Below are 21,376 nucleotides of genomic sequence, written 5' to 3' on the forward strand. Positions count from 1 at the left end.
GTGCTACGAAAATCTGAGGGACTGAGCTCTGAGGAGAAGGTTCTGGAGGGGTGCTGGCGCCTGATTGGTTGTAGTTTGCACTAACATAATGACAGGAATATGTTACATGTGCTTTTTTCTCTCTACCATGTATTCCTATGTAGGAATTATCTCTGGGTATTTACTACCTTTTCTAATGTGTATTTTATGTGTTATGTTTTTTAATACATATGTTATTAGTATTTTATTGCTATTTTATTTACCGTGGGACTCCCACTTCGACGACGGGGTATTTTCAAGCATGTGAATCTATGAAAGACACCACTACAGGAGAACCACCTGTTTACAGGTAAGTAACAATTGTTCCTAATAGGCAATACACAGAGTTTAATTTTAGTTTATTTTATTTTAATTTTGGAACATGCATTTGTCTAAAGAATTTCCTTTTTTATAAAAAAAAGTTCCTCAAAATTATCAACAATTCAATAAAGTGGATTTCCATTATGTGGGGGTAAATGTAAAGGCGACCCCCTTCTTTGTATTGTGCACTAATATACAATACTGGGCATGAGCTAAACATAAGAACATTAAACCAATTAATGTATCGCCCTAGCACTGGGTAGATGAACCCTACCTATTTCCGTTTTTGAATAGACTGGGAAATTCGATACAGATAGGTCACATTAAGACATGTAAACTATATCGATATAGCCTGTATACACCAAAGAACTCGATGGTATCTGGTTTAAAACGCAGTACTGAATCATATATTGGCCCATTCAAAGATGGCGCCCACAGTTGAGATGTAGATCGATAGTAAGATCTCGCGAGAACACGGAGTATACCGGAGCACTCGAGTGATTTATAACACGAGTCAGTTCCCCGAAGGTACACACAGGCTGAGGAAACGCTAGCGGCTTTTACATACCGGTAAGGAGTAAGGGGTCCCGTTGGTGCATAGAAAAATAGAACTCTGGCCATTATTAGTTAGACTCTTGGCAAGGTCAGATCGTTTGGAGATAAAATAGCGAGCAGTCTAGTAAACTCTCACAATTCCGAGTTAGACTCTTGGCAAGGTTAGATCGTTTTGAGATAAAATAGCGGGCAGTCCAGTAACCTCTCCCAATTCAGAAGGGTTTAGTAATAGATGAAGCACGAAATTAAGCAGGTTGTATATCTAAAAAATAAGATAAACGTGTAATCGTGCACTGTTTTCAACTCCCTGCAGTGTCATTACAGATGGAAAAGAAAAGAGACTCACGTTTGGAGCATTTTTAGAAACACAATCAGGTGTTCACCTCTCGGCTGGTACGAGATTGGATAGCTGATAGAGGGTAAATAAATACATTGGAGTTATGTGTAATTTGGTCTGGCCACATTAACAGTGGTTTTAAAGGCAGGTTGACAATTACTACAGTGCTGTGTATTTTATCATTTTCACAGTTGTCAAGACGATATACGTCCAATGCAGTGGCTTGAAATACGTAATGCCCTGAAGAAATTACCAAAAAGTTGAATGGCAATGAAACATGTCGGCAAGTGGAGTATGGTTGGATAAGTAGTAACCACACTCACTTTTTTAATAATCCACAACCAACACTACGGAGAAAGAATAAAATTGGTTATCTGTGTTGTTTGTGGTTTGTCTGTTGTTTTGACTTTATGTATGTCATTTGTCTTTCTACACTGCACGTTTTTCACAAACACAATCCTTGTTTGTTTATTTGGACACAATTATTTTTGAGCTTGATGGCACCAATGATGAGAACGGGGCAATCCTGGTGAGTACCTGCCAGGTTCCCGTTGGTGGTGCGCCCAGGAGGTGCCATCTCGCTTACACACACTTTTTTCTTTAGTCTGAACGTGACACCAGGGTGTGTGTTCTTTGTAGTCTTGCAACTGTGATTTTATAGTTAGGGACTGGGCAAGTTTTAAATAAGGCATAATGTGGATGTATCTCCTACCCCAGTAATTGAAATAGGGGAGATTAGTTGCAACGGTTTGCGGCATATGATACACCATCAAATATAAAATTATACAATGCCTAGGTTCTTTTTTTGTAAAGATATCCTAATAGCCGAGACAAAGAATTGCCAAATTGGCAGCCTTTCAGGGGAAATGAAGACTCATAAAGGAAAGATCAGGACATCAGTTCTCATAATTATGTAAAGCCCACATTGAAGACAAGGGTATCATAGGCAAAGCTCACTCAGCAGTTACCAATGGTACTGGAATGGGCATGTCCCCTGCTGGTAAAGTGGTGACCCAACTGCATGATCTCTTGTATTCTGACTTTTGTGGACCAGCTGACATGCTCATCTAGTTTGCTCACTGTGGCCTAGACCTGTCTTTTGAGATGATTCTGTGACCTGGAAGGGTGTATCAATTGTGCCTTTAAGCTGACTTGGAACTACTGTCCTTGTCCTAGTTTGACAACATTAGGCGGCAGTGGCCATTTTTTTATGTAACACTGAACAGATCTTTTTCTTTGATGCAGGAGTGTGGTGCCTACTGTAAAGATCCAATTGTATAGGACATGCAAACCCTTGCGCTAAAATCTCATGTGCATGCTGTGTGGAGAGTATATGATAGCATCAATTTGCATGGAAGTGCAGGCGTGGTACCAGGACTCTGAATAAACAGAGAGACTTGGGCAAATATTCAGAAATACCTCACATGATTCTCAACTCAACAATGGCATGCCAGTATTTATACCTCCAGTCCAGATCCTTCACACCGGTGCAGTGACGACAGTTTTTCTGCATTCCCTGCTGGTAGGGGGTAAGGGAAGAACTGAGTTTGTAATCATTCAAAGTAGCATGCTAACCTTTCCACTGCAACTGAATAGCTGCCTTGGATCTATGCCTGCGTGATTTGCGATTTATTTCACACATTCTCATTTTTAAGTCTGTGCGCTGTGCTTGCGAGGTGTATGGTTTGCAATAAAGGGCTTGGAGCTCATCTTGCTTCTCATTCGTTAAAGCCATTGTCGTTCCCCTTTAGTGCCTCTTGATTGACCTGTTTCAAATCTGGCGCATGGACGAAGTACACATTGATGATTCCTGTGGATTAATATCCGTTCTGCTGCTCGCGCTGTCATTCAGGTCCTATTTCTTTTCCTCCCATGTTTCTGCTCTATGCTGTTTTCTTTCAGCATTGTTTTATTTTGTTTACGACCATTTTTGGTTATGAAAACTTTTTTTTGTGCGACATGTTTGTCTCGTGTCGGCATTTGTCATTTTTTTATGTGTAGTTTTTTTCTTTTTTCCGATCAGCATGTTTATTTGTTCGACGTTGTCTTATTTTGTTTACGATGGGCATGCACTGTGCTTAAGAGAAACATTTTTCTACTGCACCATGTTTCTTTCCGATCAGCATGTTTAATACATTCTAACGCCCGCAAACCTTTTCCCCTCCACCAGTGCCACTATTTCTCTCTCTAGGTTATGGGATTAGTCATACTCTAGGTTATGGGATTAGAATCGCTTCAGCTGTTCTAGCTCAACCCTAAACCTGTGACCAAAGACTGCATGCTTGCCCTCTTTCATTGTGTACAAACATTATTTATCATGGTGTGTTTCACGGACAGAGACAAAGTGCTGTCATATAAACGTGCACACATTCTCCCCCCTCCCCCCCCCCAGGCTTTCTTCGTTATCAAAACATGAACATTTATTTTGTACTAGCCCCAGAATTCTGCTTTGTGTCCAAATAAAAAAAGCTGAATTCTGGTGCTAGTACAGAATATATTTTCCCAACAGATTAAAAGAAAGGATTATGTTGCTGTGCAATGCGTTTACTTTTCATGTTTTGATAACGAAGAAAGCCTTTGAGGGAAAATGTGTCCACGTTTATATGACAGCACTTTGCGCTCTGTCTGTGAAGCACAACGTGAGAAATAAGATTTGCAAATAATTACAGAAGGCATGTACGCAATCTGCTTGGTCGCAGTTTACGGGTTGAGCTAGAACAGCTGAGACGATTACCATACCATAACCTACTTCAGAAAGAAATCATTGTGTAACATGCAGGTCACAATCTTTGTAATGTGTCTCAGTGGGTTTTCCTCCATCTGCAAAAAAACGGTGTCTAACCTAGAAGGCTCAAATGGCGATAGGATGTGGAGTAACTTCCAGAGTTGCCAACTTTAGAGCTAGGGAACTGGATTCAAGTCTGGGCATCAGCTCAACATCCTGTGATTCTGGGCAAATCACCCCCCATACATACAAAAAAGGAGAATGTATAATGTATCAGGTGCTTAAGTAAAGCACTCCAATACCTTTGGGTTGAGTTTGCGCTATATAAAACTGCAAAAAAAGTTATAGTCCTACAAGTTTTAATTAAAACTGTCATTATTTTAAGGTTGATTAAATTGGTTCTGTTGTGCAGTAGTAAACCATTATTATTGAGTGCCAAAAACCAGTGCCTTTAATAATTACGTGGAAAATAAATGTTGAGTGTGTATTTGTTTCTTTGGGTAGGATCTTGGTTTGTGGTGATTGGCTATACGCATTGCATCATTATTGTGCCTTCAGATTAATCTTGGAATATCATTTATAAAATATTGTGTATCTTCACACGTTTTGTGTTTAGGTTAACATTTTTTTATTTATTTGAAAGAGATAAAAAAGATTCAGTCAGCAATACATATCCCCATTTGTGGGCTGAAGACATTTGTAGTGCTGTATAGTGCATCAAAAATGAACAAAGAACAACAGCTCAAGCCCCCCCCCCCCATGTCCCCTCTCTCCCTAATTCGACAGCCCCAGGAGAAAAGAACATATATGGCGCATGGTATGTCATGGTGTTGGCGGTTGGGCCGGATCCTGTGACAGCGCGGGAAGTCGGAACAGCCGCATGTACTTGGGGCAGGTGAGCTCGCAAAATTAAGAGCATAACAGAGCTATACAGGGATGCCATAGTTCAGCAAAGGGAGCCCGTCTCCTTCAGGTGACAAAGAAATGCGCTCCATGCCTAGCACATAATACAACCTGTGCAACCACCCCTGCAGTGAATTGAGGGGGAAGGTGAGTCTGGCAGAGACGCCCAGTATGACATACTCCGGGAAGCCTTATATGTTGGTATCGAAGTGTTTATCAATCTCGTCTCAAATCTGTTCCCAGTATAGTGCAAGAGTGGGACATTCCCATAGTAGGTGGAGCATTGTGCCCTCAGCCCCACATCCCCTCCAGCATCCCGGGGTTGCGACTGGAGTCCCTCCTATGGAGTCTGGGGGGAGTGAGATACCAATACATTGTTAACTTAGTGGCAGACTCTATACTGGAGATATTGCGCGCTGAATGTTAGGCCCTATAATAGGTATCATCCCATTCCTTTGGAGACAACGTCCGCCCCAGCTCCGCCTCCCATCTCTTCTGGCCTGCAGATTTGGTCAGCTGTTTCAGGGGGCGTAAAATATGATAAGAGTTCTTTATTAAGCCGTTTGTTTGACTGCTTCAAGAGCAGCCATCTCTCATACGGGGTAAGCCTTCTCTCCGCTCCCTGAAGTATTTAGGGCTGCATTATCGAGTGGCAAATCTGCTGGTAGTGGTATCGCTTAGTTTCGGGCATTGCAAAGTCGGATCGAAAGTCTTCGAAAGACAGGGGGCCCTCTGCAACGAAAAATGCTCGGTGACCCTCCCCATCCCAGTGACCAAAGGCAACCTGGTCGAGGCCCGGGGTGAAGTCTGGGTTATTGGTTATAGGGGTGAGAGGCGATGGGAATGAGGTAAGGCCATTACGTATAGCCGTTGCATCCCAGGCTTTTAGAGTGGCCCGCACTATTGGCGTTCCATATAGTCCTGGAGGCCAGGAGGCTTTGCTTAGGAAGGGAATCTTCTACAAGGACTGGCCAGCCACTGCACGCTTCATGATAAGCCAATGTTTCTCGGATTCCTTTTGAGCCCACTCTAGCAAGGATCTTATCTGCGTAGGCTTATAGTAGCGGTCTAGGTTAGGGATCCCTAGACCCCCTCCCCAGGGGTCTGAAATTCATGTCCTTGCTAGACCTTGTTTTCTTGTCCGCCCAGACAATGGAAAGAACTCCTTTTGAAGCAGTTTCAACATGCCTGGGGAGGGGGTTAATGGGCAAAGTTTAAAAGAGATATAGGATTTCGGGAAGTACGCTCCTCTTAAGGGCTGCCACCCGGCCCAACCAAAAGAGGCCGAATGACCGCCAGGGGTGCATGTCCCGTCCGATCCGCACCAACAGGTGAGTGTAATTTAAAGGAACTGTGTCTGGAGTGGACACTGTTAGTTTGATGCCAAAGTAAGGAATAGTTTTCTGATCCCATCGGATAGGGCAAGCTTGTTTAAAGATGGTAATGGTTGACGGCTTTAAGGAAAACCCCAGGGCTTGCAATTTTGACAAATTGACTCGGAAGCCCAAGGCGGCCGCAGACATTTCCAGTTCAGCAAGGAAGACCGGTATTGATGTCTCGGATGTCTCTAGCGTGGCGATTACATCATCCGTGTATAGGCTGATGGTATGCTGCTCTCCTCCAAAGAGGACCCCTCTGATCTGCTGGTTATCCCACACCCTCTGTGCTAATGTATTTCCAAATGAGGTCGCACACTGCTCGTCCCATCAGCGTGTGACCCCGGAGCATGATGGTCGATGTAGTAGGTATCAGCGGGTGCGCTTCTACCCGAGTCTTGAATCTTGAGGGTGTTCACTGATGTGCTTGCCATCCCTGGACACGTGTTTCGCGTTCATTAACGCTCGTCAGCAGGGAAATACTATTTATACTGGCCCCACCTGCGCGCCATAAGAGGTATCTGGAGCTACGAATATTTTCGGCAGCCCACACAGCAACCCCGTGCACACGCCTAATCCCTGCTGACGAGCAATAATGAACGCAAAACACGTGTCCAGGGATGGCAAGCACATCAGTGAACACCCTCAAGATTCAAGACTCGGGTAGAAGCGCACCCGCTGATACCTACTACATCGACCATCATGCTCCGGGGTCACACGCTGATGGGACGAGCAGTGTGCGACCTCATTTGGAAATACTATTTATACAGGCTCCCTTGAGCCGGTGGAGGTGACGACCTCGAGATTCCGCACCTGCACGCCATAAGAGGTATCTGGACCTATGAATATTTTCGGCAGCCCACACAGCAACCTCGCCGTCAGTTATTGTGTTCCCCATGGTGTTGCCAACTGGGGGAGTTGTGCTTACAACGGTGTGTACACCAAACGTGACGAGGCCTGATGCCACTAAAGCCCAATGAAGAAACATGCACAATTTACTGGAGTACTGGCGAGGAGTGGGGACTGCTGTTCTGCGGCCCGCCCCTCTATTAATACTTCCACTGTCATGTGACCTTGGGAGTAACCGTGCCGGCTAAATACTTTGGGGCGGTGGGTTACACACCCTTTGACCCTCGATATTACAGTGGCCAAAGGGATTGTCTCAATCATGCCTTTGCCCCATCGAGCACCTGCACTCAAATTGCCCCGCATGGCCCTCCAAGTGCGAGCCACGTCCAAGCTTTGGCCGCATATTCATGGACATCAATTCATCATAATGCTAGGGGTAGCAGACGTGACATCACATGCCCTTTGACCCCGATGACATCACAGGATGTGACATCACACATCCTTTGACCCTGATGACACTCAATGCCATGTATTTGTGAAGGCATCACAACCTACAGCAGATGCAAGATCAATTAAATGTTTAATAACACAAAATGAAACTAAGACAGAAAAAAAGAGTAGTTTAGTTGCCACATGAATATTACACGGGGAGTTACAACGATATGATTGGGGTAAATCAATACACTAGTTATGTAAAATTTTACACAATGATGACGTAGAAACTTAAATGTCTGATAAAAACCTGACATGCACAAATTAAATCTCAAATGTCCAGGATTAACTATCATAATCCCGCTTCAAGGCATTTCTTTCAACCCCTTACTACCCTCCTTTTTCTTTTCTTTCTCTGTTGTTAATTGCCTGCATTCTGTCCCACTCTCTTTCATTCTTCCTCTATCTTCTACTGTCCCCTGTTCTATCCCCCTTTTTCTTCCTTTCCTTCACCATTCCTTATTTCTCTAATATCATTAGTTGTCATTCCCTCCCATGTCGATGAGTTATTTTCTGATCTTTAGTCCCTGGGCTTTCAGCCGTGCCAGTTACATCTCTTACCTAGGTTGTTTAGTACAAACGTAACCGATGAAGAGGGCCCATAATACGTACTTTTCCACTTGCAAAAGAATGCAAAAGCAAAGGGAACAAGAGAGCAGGATGCTTTGTTTAAAAATAAGCGGTAGATGGTGAAAATATCGATTCCAAAATATAGACAAACCAAAATATCGAGTCCAAAATATAGAATGGACAAAATATAGAATGGACATAATATAGACATCAAAAATATCGTTTTGAAGGTAAGTAATGTAATATCGATTTAAAAAATATAGACAGTCAAAATATCAAAGTACATAATATAGTTCAGTGGTTCCCAAACTTTTGACTCCTGAGGACCCCCATTGAGTCATCACTGGAAGCCGGGGACCCCCAAGCAATTTGTATGAGTTACATTTCAAACATTAAAACAGTAATTCGAAAAAAATACACACGTGTGCACACAAAACAAATACTCAAAGTACTAAGGATTTTGGGGCCAGATGTACGACCATTTCATTTAGCGCCTCGCAATTTGCCACACATTGTGAGTGGCAAATTGCGAGTCGCTAAATGAAATGTACAACAGTTGGGAATGCCAGCCCTCCCAGTGATGGTGGCCTGCTGGGCTCTGCAGGCCACCATGTCTCGAACTGCTTTTAAAGAAAGCAGTTTTTTTTTTAAATGCAGCCTGTTTACCATGCATTAAAAAAAAAAAGAAAATGAAACGTTTCCGTTTCATTTTCTAAGGGCAGGCAGAGGTCCCTCGGACCACTGCTTGACCGTAAAAAATAATTTTGCATGCATTTGCGAATGCATTACTATTTACTTGAAGTAGGTGGTAATTGTGAATTTTTTGTGACCGCAAAACATTTGTACATGGTTTTGAGGCTCGCTCTTTGGAAGGGAATGCCCCTTCCAAATAGCAAGTTGCAAAACCTATTTAGAGAGTCGCAAACAAATTGCGACTCGCGAAATAGGCAATGTACATGGCCCATAAGGTTTTGCGAACCCGTTTGCGCATATAAAACCAGATCGTCCATCTGGCCCTTTGTATTTTATATTGAAGTAATAGCCCCTCTGTCACATGTATTTCATTTGTTTTGTAGCATCTCTCATACCATTGTAGGATGTCAGAGCACTTTACATCACACACATATAGAGACATTGAATCATACATGTAAATCAGTGTGTATATAAAATGTTTAAAGAGTGCTTGGTCTGGAAAAGCACAAACTCAGGATTCAGAGCATAACACAGTGGCTAGTATTGACTTTAACATTAAAAATGTATTTCCACCCAAATATATCTTTTTATCAGCATCAGGATAATGAATAACTGGGACAAAATAATAAGTTACTAACTGGTACCATGCAGTTTGCAAGCAGCTCTTTGATAACAGTTTATAGGTCCCTCTGCTAGATTACGATTGTCACTTATGAAGTGCACAGTAATAAAGGAATCTCTGTGACAGAAGCAGTAAACACGAACCTAGGCACATAAAATGATGCTTTTTAAGATGCATGTTACACGTTCTTTGCAGTAGGCACATTAACCCTCTGTGCTTCATTAGTTAAATCAAAGCTGCCACTTAACAAAACTCTCCTCGCTCTCCAGCAGGTACATTAATCACTGGCATTCTCTTGACACTTTTATTGTTGCTGGAAAGCTGCTAATTATACAAGAAATGTTTTTGTGCTTTTAAAACTGTTGCCTACGGACCCCCTGGGAATGTGTCACGGACCCCTGGGGGTCCTCGGACCACAGTTTGGGAGACACTGATAAGGTATTTTCTTGTGGAAGACTGGTGTATAGGCTTTACACATCCAGGCTCCCTAGTAAATCCTGTTATTCATCAAATTCTATGTGTAATGTGTGCTGCCAGATCATTTTTGTCTCTTCTGTATGTCTCAGCTTTTTGCAATATAGGTTTCAAAAAGAAGTCACAAAACTGGGACAAGGTTTCCAGAAGGGATGTCTGATACAATTGGTCTGCCAGGAATTGGCACCCGTATTTGTGAATTTTGGGTAGGGTATGAAAATACAGTATTACAGAGTTGGTATTCCGTAAGAAATCCCCTTCCTGCTTACTGATTCTAAAATCAGTCTTATCTGTACCTCGCAGGATCAGCGTGATCAGTTTTCCTGAATATTCCCCTTCCTTGGGTGCTGAAGCGGCAGCAGACTCAGATAAGTGCGTTGCACACAGTCCAAGTGGCTTGCACTTAGTAGTCGGAGGATCCTCACATGCGGTCACGCCTCCACAGCAACTGGAAGTTCTCAGCGGCTCTTCACTGCAGCGTGTCTGGTTCCTTTAGTGGTGGGGGAGTGGAGGTGATATGAAGCTCCTGGTGCAAATCCTATGTCCCAGGCAGGTGCACAGGGTTCCACAACAGACTTCCTCCTCTTGGTGATGGCTCCAACCAGGTCACATTACTTTCTAGTCCGGATGACCCCCTCTGGCAAATGGGGTCACTGTATCCTCATGGTATGCTGGCTCCGGCCCGATCAACATCAGTGAAATCCTAGGTAGTGGCCCTACCTAACATACGGTGTAGGGACCCCATACTGCACATGGGCTATGGCCCTTCCCACAATGCAGTCTTCTCATAGTGGTCCCTTTTAGCACACAAAGTCACCGTTTTGCAGGACAGGCCCCAGTTTGATCAGCACAGCGGTGCACAAGGCTGAATTCACCGTGACTCTCCTCAGGCGTACAAGGGTCACAGGCTTCATTCTGCACACGGGCAAAGACCCAATTGGTGCACCAGCTCTCTCCTCATAGTTCACAAAAGGAGTCCACTAGACAGGGCTCCCCATTGGACCTCATTACTGGCAACGCTCTCCTCTGTCTTACAGCGGCACACTAGTCTTGGCAAGCAGGGAGGTACTGGTAAACCAGGCCCTAAGGCATTAGGTATTGGATTCCCTGGGTGATGTCCCCTCACCAAACAGATAAGACTAGCAGACCTTGGCACCCAGGCCAGGTCACAGGCAGAAGTCTTACACTGCTTCCCCTCCTCACATTGCCCATCTGGCTGCTTGGTAGACCTTCTTATGGTCCATTTCCAGACACCAAATGTGATTTAGAGACTGAGTCTTTTAAGTTTATGTTGGGGGTCTGCTTACTTTAAATTGCCCACTCTTCTGCTCTCTTCTTCCTCTTGAAATCAATCTGTAAAATCAGGAGCAATTCCAAAGCTGAAAACCCTAAAACACAGGCCATGGGAGTGACTGGAGTTCACATCTGGATGTCAGCCACAGTGATATGTGTATCAAAAGTAGGGGTGGGTGGAATTTCCGAAATTGCCTTTCGCAAAATTCAGCGAAACGGCAAAAAAATCGCGAACATGCGGAATTTGGCGAGCTCCCGGACATTTCAAGTGATTCCAACCTGGTTTCTCTGTTCCTAAGTGGCAGCTCTGCCCCGTGAGCCACATCTCCTCGCTCTTACCAAGCCTGAGTAACGCTGGGTGGGGAGTACCAGGGTAGGGCAGAGATCAGAACCTGTGGCGAGGGGGCACCAGAAAGGCAACTGTGGTATTGTGAATGTACCAGAGATATACCCGCTATGGAGCTTATGGCCACAGCTGCGTAAAGGGCCAGAAGAGTTGTCTTCAGTGACCATGTGTGTGTAACTTTGCCATCGTGCCGAAAGGCGCCGGGGTCCCTTCAGTGAACTGTCCATCATGGTGGGTAAAGTGCGGGAAGACGGTGCACACTGCTAGTGTGTGGGGCGGGGTCAAACGGGCGGGGCTTCTATGCGAGTTCACATGCAAGTTCACATGCCTCTTGTGTTTATAAAAAGTCAGAGACCGATAAGAGCAGCAGATGAGGAGAAAGAAGCTCCTGGTCACAGGAACTGCACGGGGATTGCGCTCATGAAAGTCAAGGATGCAAAGGCCTCCATCAAACATCACAGCTAATTTTTGACGGTAGATATGCAAGTTCACACGCCTCTTGTGTTTATAAAAGGTCAGAGACCGATCAGAGAAAGCACACCTGCCCAGCCTCGACAAAGCTCCCGATTTCTTTGGGCTGATTAATGAGTTACTGAATTTGAGCTTCAACACGGGCACCTGCTTTATTTATATCTGTAAGTGTTTCCTGTTGTACAATTCTGTTCCGCCGAGGATCGCGGACGTTTTGACATTTTCGCGTTCTGCGCGGAATGCAAAAATGACAGAATTTTGCAAGTTCCGCGAGCGGAACGGAATTTGCTACCCACCCCTAATAAAAATGTTAGCCCAGGGCCCCAACCCTATTCTTTATGATTCTCTTTTCAGCCCCATCTTCTTCCTGAGATGTGCTCAGGCCCCTTCCTTGTGACCTTTCCCTTAATCAAAGAATACCCATTGAAGTGTACAGGGGAAGCCTGTCTCTTGCATCTCCAGCGTGTTATGTTAAAATAGTTGGCTTTAACGGCATGAAGAAGGAAAGCTGGACCCGGGAGCCTATAGAGTGATAAATAGGCAGGTTTTTAGAGTTTTCCTGAATTCTAATAGGTTGGGTGCCTCCTTGATGTGCAGTGGCAACATATTTCAAGCTTTTGTGGTGCCTAGCATATAGTTCCTGCCACTCCAAGCTGCTCACTTGAACCTAGGGACCACTGAATTAGACAGTAACCAAACGTAGGGTCCTACCTGGGGTGTACCATTTGAAACTCTATTGTAGGAAGTCAGGGCCGAGATTGCTGAGAGCTTTATAAGCAATGCCGAGTGCTTTGAAAGTAATTCTCTGTCTTAAGGGAAGCCGATGCAGTTTTTTCAAAATAGATTAGGAGACCAAGCGATGTTTTTTGGATCTTTAGGAGGAGTCTAGCTGCAGCATTTTGCAGTTTGCAGTTTGTTCAGTAAGTATTGGTATGCAGTGAGAAGTAAGCCATTGCAGTAGTCTAATTTTGACATTACCAATGAAGTGACAACAGTTTTCTGAAGGTGCTCTGGAATGTAAGGAAGTATCTTTGTTATTGTCTTGAGAGTAAAATAGGCGGAGGAGGTCATTGCATTCCAGTGATCTGTGTAGCTTAGTTTTTCATCTATAAGAACTCCTAGGTTGCAGGTCTTCCTGACAGGTGTCGGTAGGGAGTCATTTGCTGCAGCCAGCTGGCCAGCGTACAAAAGAAGGTTTGACATCCACACAATACAACTTCAGTCTTTGCTCAATTAAGCTTTGGGCAGTTCCTGTCCATCCAAGTACTGACTGTCAGCATGCAGTTACAAAATCTGGACCCTGCGCCATTGTCATCACCAGGGACAATTTGGGTATCATCTACATAGGAGGTCAGGGAAAAGCGGAAGGTTTTTATTAATTCAGCCATTGGGGTGTCATACAAAAAAAGTTTTGGACTGAGTAAGGACCCTTAAGGGACCCCACAATGGATAGAAAAAGGTTGTGAAGCCGATTCGCCCAGTCGGGCATACTGCTTGCGACCTAGGAGGAAAGATCGCAGCAGATCCCAGGCGGGGCCGGTAACCCCAATTTTCACTAGTTGATCCAGCAACAAATCATGATTGACAGTGTCAAAGGCTGCCGAGAGATCAAGCAAGATGAAGGCTGCTCCCTTTCCCGCCAGCCTTGTCTCCTCGATAACCTTGACCAATGCCGTTTCGCAGCAGGGGCCACTGCGGCACCCAAATTGAGAGGAGTACAAAAGATTGTTAGATTGAATGTAAACCTCCAAATGATTATTCATGATATTTTCTGCCATTTTCGCTGGAAGAGGACGGCACAGCTGTTCCGATCCCCGGGATCCGAAGTAGCTTTCTTTAGCGCAGAAGCATGGAAGCTTTCTTCCAGATCATTGGAAACCTTTTGGATTTGAAGTGAAGTTGAAAAATGTATGAGACCATTGGGGCAATGGTCTCTGCCACTAGCTTGGCCACCATCAGAGGACAGGGATCCTGTGGAGAACCTGAGGTCATAGATCTAAGAAATGTGGTAACTTTTTTTAAAGGGGGCGTGGCAACGTAACTTAAGTTTTTCCGCTCTGCAAGCGAGCTGGAAGAGGACCTGTTGCTGAAAGGTACTGAAGGAGTGAACCTATCATACATTGCTTCCACTTTTTGTCAAGAAAGATTGGCCAGGGTGTTTTCCGAAAGCTAGACTAATTTCAGTGAAAGTTTAAGTAGCATCCATGGTTAGTTTGATGACAGTTTGAGGGGGTTCTTAAGAACTCGGAATTGGGGGTTGTCGCAGGAGAACCAACAGAATTGGAAATTGTAGATTATATTAAGGAGTCAAGATACTCTGGGGCAATGGGACCAGATGATGTTCCAGTAGCCATAATAAAACAGGATTGTGAAGATTGGGCAACATTTTTATATCCGTTGTTTGCTCATTGTTATGACACTGGAAACATCCCATACTCCTGGAAGGGAAGTATATTGGTTCCGTTATATAAGAAGGGCCCAAGAAATTCCCCGTCTAGTTTCAGACAAATTTCCCTTTTAGATGCAACGGGGAAACTGTTTGCGAAGAGTATTCTTGGCCACTTGCAAGAGTGGGCATTTGGAAACAATCATATACCTCTGGAACAAACAGGATTCTGCAAGAATAGTGGCACTCTGGATAACATTTCTGTTTTACAAACTTTAATTGAAAAATATCCTGTGGGCAGAGGGGTCCCGTTGTACACCGCTTTTATAGATTTCTCCACAGCGTTCGATAGGGTCGATAGGGGGACGCTGTGGAGGAACTTGGTGACAATGGGGATCCCAGGGAACCTTTTAAGACTAATAATTGCACTTCATTCCTCTACGTGGACACAAGTTTTATTGGGGGATCCCAAGGCCTATCAAGGAAAATCTGTACTTACAACGAACTAAAGCAGGGGTGCCTTTTGGCACCTTTACTCTTTTCTATCTATATCAATGATTTGCCGAGTAGTGTGGGACGGAGTAAAGGTGACCCTCCCCAATTAGGTCTTCTTAAATTAAGTTGTTTGTTGTATGCAGATGATGCAATAATAATGGATTTAACACCAATTGGGCTGTAAAGAAGATTGAGAGAGCTGGTTAAGTACACAGAGGAGCATTTTTTAAAAATAAACATTTTAAAGAGCAAAGTTATGATTTTTAGCTATCAAGGGTGTAAGGTGAGAAAAAATCTGAGTTGGTTTCTGGAAAGGGAAAAACTTGAAGTTGTGAAATTTTATCCATATTTAGGAAAAATATTCTCAAACAGGTGCTCGGCTAGCAGACATATGGACCATTGTAAAGGGAAAGCAATTTCACAAGCATCGGCAATTAATCGCCTGTATATGCAATGTGGGAAAAGACATTTTTCCCACATCATTTTGGTGTACAAAATAAAAATACCGCCGACATTGAATTATGCCAGTGAAACAGTAGATGAGTGTGAATGGGCCAAATTTGAGAAAGTGGAAGGAAAGATCTGGCGCCAAATATGTAATCTGAATTATGCTGCACCAATTGCGGCACTTAGGCTTGAATTTGGTCTTCTTTCAACATATGTGTTATCAATGGCTGCCTGTCTAAGATGGTGCAATACTTTGATTAATGGCCCGATAATTATTGAGGGCAGCATTGCACAGGGAAATATTCGTAAATATGAAGGGGAAAAGCGCTATTTTTAGAAATTATATAAAGGCTTTAAGTATGTTCGGTCTAGATAAGGAAGGGGCAGCAGCTTTATGTAAAACCTCGTTAAAGCAGATAATTAAGAAGTCAATTTATGTGGTCTCTCGCGAAAGAGATCTGATTCTATGTTCATTGAATGGGAGGATGGACTGCATTGCGGGGAGCTCTATTGTCAAAACCCCCCAGCCATATGTTCTGTGGAACCTGGAACACGGTGTTCGTAGGGTTATTCTGTTGCTAAGATTGAATTTATTACCCCTAAGAATTGTAACAGGTGCCTGGGAGGGTATTCCCAAAAATGAAAGATATTGTCATCTGTGTAATTGCGGAATACAAGATCTGAATCATATTTTGATTGTGTGTCCCGCACTCCACTCAATATGCCTTTTTAAAGTATAATATCTCAACAGCTGAACAGGCCCGTAATTGTCTTCTGTCCCTCCATCTGAACTGATGTGTTTTAAACTTTTTCGGTTCTTTAAAGAATTTTTAAATGTTTATTAGGATTGAAATATTTTTAAGTGAGTTAAAAGGTTGAAATATCTCAATGGTAATTCATCTATACTGCTGCTATATCTGTTAAATGAAATTGCACTGAGCACTTGCACTCTTTGTATGACATGTAAATAGTCATTTTTAATACTTTGGGGTTAAAATGTTTGTATAGCTGCTAGGGGAGTGTTGGTAATATCTCCTCCAAATTTAGCACAGAGCATTTGCACTTTTCTATGTCAATGTAGTGCTTTTCCCTTCTCCCTAAATTCGGATTACATCTGGTATTGTTTCTTCTGTGTACCTTTTTTAAAATCAGGTACTCCTGACGGCCCATAGTGTGTGTTTTAATGGAAAGTTGTTCATTTAAGTGACTCGAGTATTTATAATATCTCGATGTTAAATCAAATATACTGTTGCTAGGGGAGGGAGGGAGGCGTTTGCCCTAAAAGATTGCACAATGCACTTGCACTTTTTGTAGGGTAGCTTTTGGTAGGCACCCCTCTGGAAATTGCCTAGAGCACTTGAACATTTGTATGATGGGGTAGTGCTTTTCCCTTTCCCTAAGACCCTATTATGATTGTGATTAACTCTTCTGTGTACCTCTTTTTAAAATAGGTTCTCCTGACAGCCCATATTGTGTTTTAACTGAAAAAAGATCTTTTGCATTGATATGATGTAGCCCAGTGTATAGTTTAGTCTACTGTAGGAAAAGGTCCTCTCTTTTAATTGCTGGTATTTTAGTATAAAATTGTACTTGTATTCTTACTTCGCATTTCTGTATGTAATGAATGATGTTTTATTTATGTACTTTATGTGGAATTCTTCGGAATTCTAAATCATAATAAATACTAATTGAATTGAATTGATGACGGTTTGGAACAGTTCTTTAGTAGAGTTTTTGGCTTCTTCTATCTTTCTAGTAAAATAAGAGTCCTTTTCCTTTGTAATAAGAGATTTGTAATTTGCTAGGGAGAGCTTATATTTGACCTTTTCCCCTTCACTGTAGGCAATTCTCCATCTCTTCTCCTGTCTCCTACAACTTTTTTTAAGAGCCCTTAGCTCAGCTGTGAACATAGTGGCCAAATTGTTATTGCATTTAGACTTTGACATTTTAACTGCAGCCAGAGATCTGGTGGCTATGTCCTACCATAAAGTAGATTGAGAGACCGCTGTGTCTATATTAGCCGAGAGTGTAGGCAATGACTCAATAAGGATTGTAGATAGAACATTTGGTTGAATAGTGTGCCAGGCTAGGAAGGAAGATCTGATTGGTTGGCCTTTGGTAACAGGAATGGACTGATCGGCATACATGTCGAAAACAATGCCACTGTGGTCTGACCATACTAAAGGGAGAGTTCTAATGTTGCCTAGTGAAGACATGGCAGACTCTGAAGAAGAACTGCAGTGTGACTCAATGTTCCCTCTAATTTTTTTCCTCTGTGTGCGGCAGTGGAGGGTCTCTGTGCGCTGCAACCATGGCTATGTGCGCCAGGAACCAAACAGTGCATGTGTGCGGCGCCAAATGTCACGTACAACGTTTACTTAAAAAAGTTAAAACATGAATTTAATTAGAGCGGTTCACTCTTGCAAACAAGTAAGTAACATTAGCAGTGTTTCTTCAACCTAGCTTGAATAATCAACCACTTGAATGGTAACATTACATTTACTTTGGAAATGCTATCAGTCAGACTCCAGTCACCAGCTAGCTTGTTGCTGAAAATATAAATTTTACTATCAAATAACAAAGTCAGTTGCCCCAAATTTGCCGAATGTCATTGTACTATGATTCTGCCTGTTGTGCCCATGCACTGCAATCACAAGAAGGAATGGCCACCACAATGCACAGAGCAGAGGAGAAATTTGGAGGGAAAACAGAATTGTCACAAGGAGGAATGAGAGGGATAAACTACAGAGTTTGGACTGCAAATCCCACAATTCAACACGTTAAATGGAAGCAATCATGTGCAGCGAAAACCACAAGTTTAAAACACAAAACAGGTGATGAAATATGCAATCACAGGCAGGTTAAAACTACAATTTTAAACTGTAACAACCACAGGCAAAGACAGTAATCACAGAAAGGGAAAATCATTTAACAACTTTTGTTTTGGGGAAGCTGGTGCTAACTGATTAGAGTGCCCTGGAGATTCTTAAGGTCCTTAAACACTCCAGTGGGATCTGTAAAAGGGCCAGAAAGCTGTAGGGTGGGCTCTGTAGGCGTCAATTTGCTGAAGGGTCACAAACAAGCCAGGAAACTCTGGTGCACTGGGATCAGCATGAGTGGGGATTAGCTCCGCAGTCTGGGACTGCAGATAAGACCTACCAACATGTAGTGTAAAGTATAGCTTTGCCTCCCAGTCCCAACTGCTTTCAGGTGCATGAGAGAACTCTTGTTGCTTAGGTTAAACTCCTGGCCTGAACCCAGACGCACAGTGTGCAGGTCTGTGACCAACATCTATTTTCTGCAATGCTTGAAGCCGGTTTAAAAAAAAAAAAATGGCTCTTGGTTTTAAAATGTAAGATAACGTTGTAGACCAACACGTGCGTGCTGTGCTGCTACACAGCATTGGTGAGGTTTCCAGCTTCTTCAGGCAGAAGTAATCAGATGATTAGTTACGCTAAAGGCATCATCTCAAATCGTTAACCTGAAATTGCATACGATTCCAAGACAATAAACACAGGATAAGTACAACTGATAGGCAAAGACTGTGGCAATATAACTTAACAAAATGGAGATACATAAGCTTGCTTCACAAGACATTTAACTAATGAACTTTCTTTACCATAAACAATGTGATGACCATCAAAATATGATAATCTGAATGTTGAAAAAGAAAAAAAATACAATCAATAATTTACCCAGGCCCTTTCGATCTCATAATCTTAGCATGGGATTGGTTCAGAGCCAGAACTCTGCAGAATCATGACAAAATAGTAATCACCGAAAAATAATAAAGAATAAAGCAGGGAAGACTAGAAGACGTGAAAGGCAGAAGCTGCCCCAGAGACTGTAAAGTAGGAACCATTAAGGTGGATTAACAGTCTGCTACAGTGCCGTTCTTCATCTCCCTGAGCCTTCACCAACAGGAAGCATTATTTCAACACGTCAAAGCTATTTCATCATAGAATAACCATGGCCAGCTGCCCCAGAGAAAGACAATTGGAAGATGTTTTGGAAGGCATGCCTATTATGGCCACCTTCACAGCTCTGGAATACCTCAAAGATTTAGTCGTTGTGAATACCATGTTGTAATCACAGACAAGGGAAACAATGCCTAGGACTCCTAGGTACAGGATGTAGGAACTGCGCGCCACTAATCAGTCCATAACCAGGTCTAACCACTTGCTTTTATCCACACCATGCCTTACCATTCCAAATGCCCAGCTGTGCTTTACCCAGTAATTCTATGCTATGAAACACTTAGAGTGCATAGCTACCCATAGGTATCACAGCAATGAAAGTGCGACCCAGACTCTTATGGAGAAATTATCGGGACAAAGAAAACCTTTCAAGGGTGGAAATCAACTTTGAACAAAAAAATGCCATATTTCTTAGTCTCACTAGTCTACAACTAGACTCCAATCAGCACATAGGGATGGTTAACTACATTAAAAAAAAGGGCGATGTGGACAAACAGGATCTCAAGAGGTCCTTTTATTTGCTCAGGTTTCAAGCCCTATTAATGGTAAAATTGTAACAATAAAATTACATTTAAGTGCCAGGCTCATGCAATGCAGCCGGAGTGTCTTGCGGATGCTTTCCTACAGTATATTTCCTCCTATGTTTATACAGTAAGGCTGCTTTTGTGGATGAATTTGTTCTGGTACTCTTATGTTGACCAAATTAGGTCACAAGCAGCTACCACATAGAAGCCCTTTTAGTTAACAAGTTTTCAAAGTTAAAATCAACAGCCTCTGTGAAAGCCTAGCAAAACATCGGCTGTCACCCTGCAATGTACCTCGGAAAGCAAAATTCGAGCCGCTACTTCAAGTAGAACATGGGAGACATTTCACCATAAACCTGTATATATGCAGGGTATGCACCTGAATAGAATATCCACACAATTTACAGTATAGTGCTAATTTGTGTTAATTTCGCAAACATCACATGCATTTGATGAATTAATGGTTTGTGCTCGTTTATTAGATATTGTCAAGTCAAGGGACATTACCCCGGGTAATTCGTAGCATGATGGGGCTGAATAATGAAAGCTATTCAGGTACATTACAGGAAGCCACTTTATAAAGAAAAGGGGCTTTACATGTTGCATTATGTGGTGTTAGAAACAGTATATCTTTAATTTACAAACATTCACTCTGTTTTGTCCTACCCATGCATCCACATTTAGGAATCTGTGGAACTTACAAAAAATAGATGCAAGGAATTATTTTTCCCCTTAATAATCATTGGAGTCAACGTTTTAAAATCTGCAGACTCTATGTCTGACAGCGTATTGAGCCTGTGACTGGTGCATGCTGCAGAGATGTGCGGGTCTACATTTGAAATATATCTTTTTAGCAGCATCAGGATAATGAATAACTGGGACAAAATATAAGTTACAAACTGGTACCATGCAGTTTGCAAGCAGCTCTTTGATGACAGTTTATAGGTCCCACCGCTAGATTACGATTGTCACTTATTAAGTGCACAGTAATAAAGGAATCTCTGTGACAAAAGCAGTAAACACGAACCTAGGCACATAAAATGCTGCTTTTTAAGATGCATGTTACACGTTCTTTGCAGTAGGCACATTAACCCTCTGTGCTTCATTAGTTAAATCAAAGCTGCCACTTAACAAAACTCTCCTCGCTCTCCAGCAGGTACATTAATCACTGGCATTCTCTTGACACTTTTATTGTTGCTGGAAAGCTGCTAATTATACAAGAAATGTTTTTGTGCTTTTAAAACTGTTGCCTACGGACCCCCTGGGAATGTGTCATGGACCCCTGGGGGTCCTCGGACCACAGTTTGGGAAACACTGATATAGTTTATTAAAAATATCGAATTTTTAATAATATCGAATTTTTTAAAGTGTTTTTTATGTTAGTATATGTGTGAAAAGTGTATATATTTGTGTAATTTATTTTAAGTAATTAATTTTATGTTATTTAATTATTGCGTAATTTAATTCTGTAGCGGGTTGTGGGTTTATAGGGGAATAGGGTG

At 42.6% G+C, this 21,376-nt stretch overlaps 1 long non-coding RNA gene across 1 annotated transcript in view; it reads left to right on the forward strand.

Annotated features, from left to right (window-relative positions):
* The first annotated feature begins 823 nt into the window (after positions 1-823).
* Positions 824-21,376, forward strand: part of LOC144824467 (uncharacterized) — a 116,123-nt gene continuing 95,570 nt past the window's right edge. Inside the window, exon 1 of the long non-coding RNA XR_013608964.1 lies at positions 824-909. This is a non-coding gene — a long non-coding RNA (uncharacterized LOC144824467). The remainder of the gene's footprint in view (positions 910-21,376) is intronic.

Source organism: Lissotriton helveticus, chromosome 3_1, assembly GCF_964261635.1.
Source record: "Lissotriton helveticus chromosome 3_1, aLisHel1.1, whole genome shotgun sequence".
Classification (NCBI taxonomy): Eukaryota; Metazoa; Chordata; class Amphibia; order Caudata; family Salamandridae; genus Lissotriton; species Lissotriton helveticus.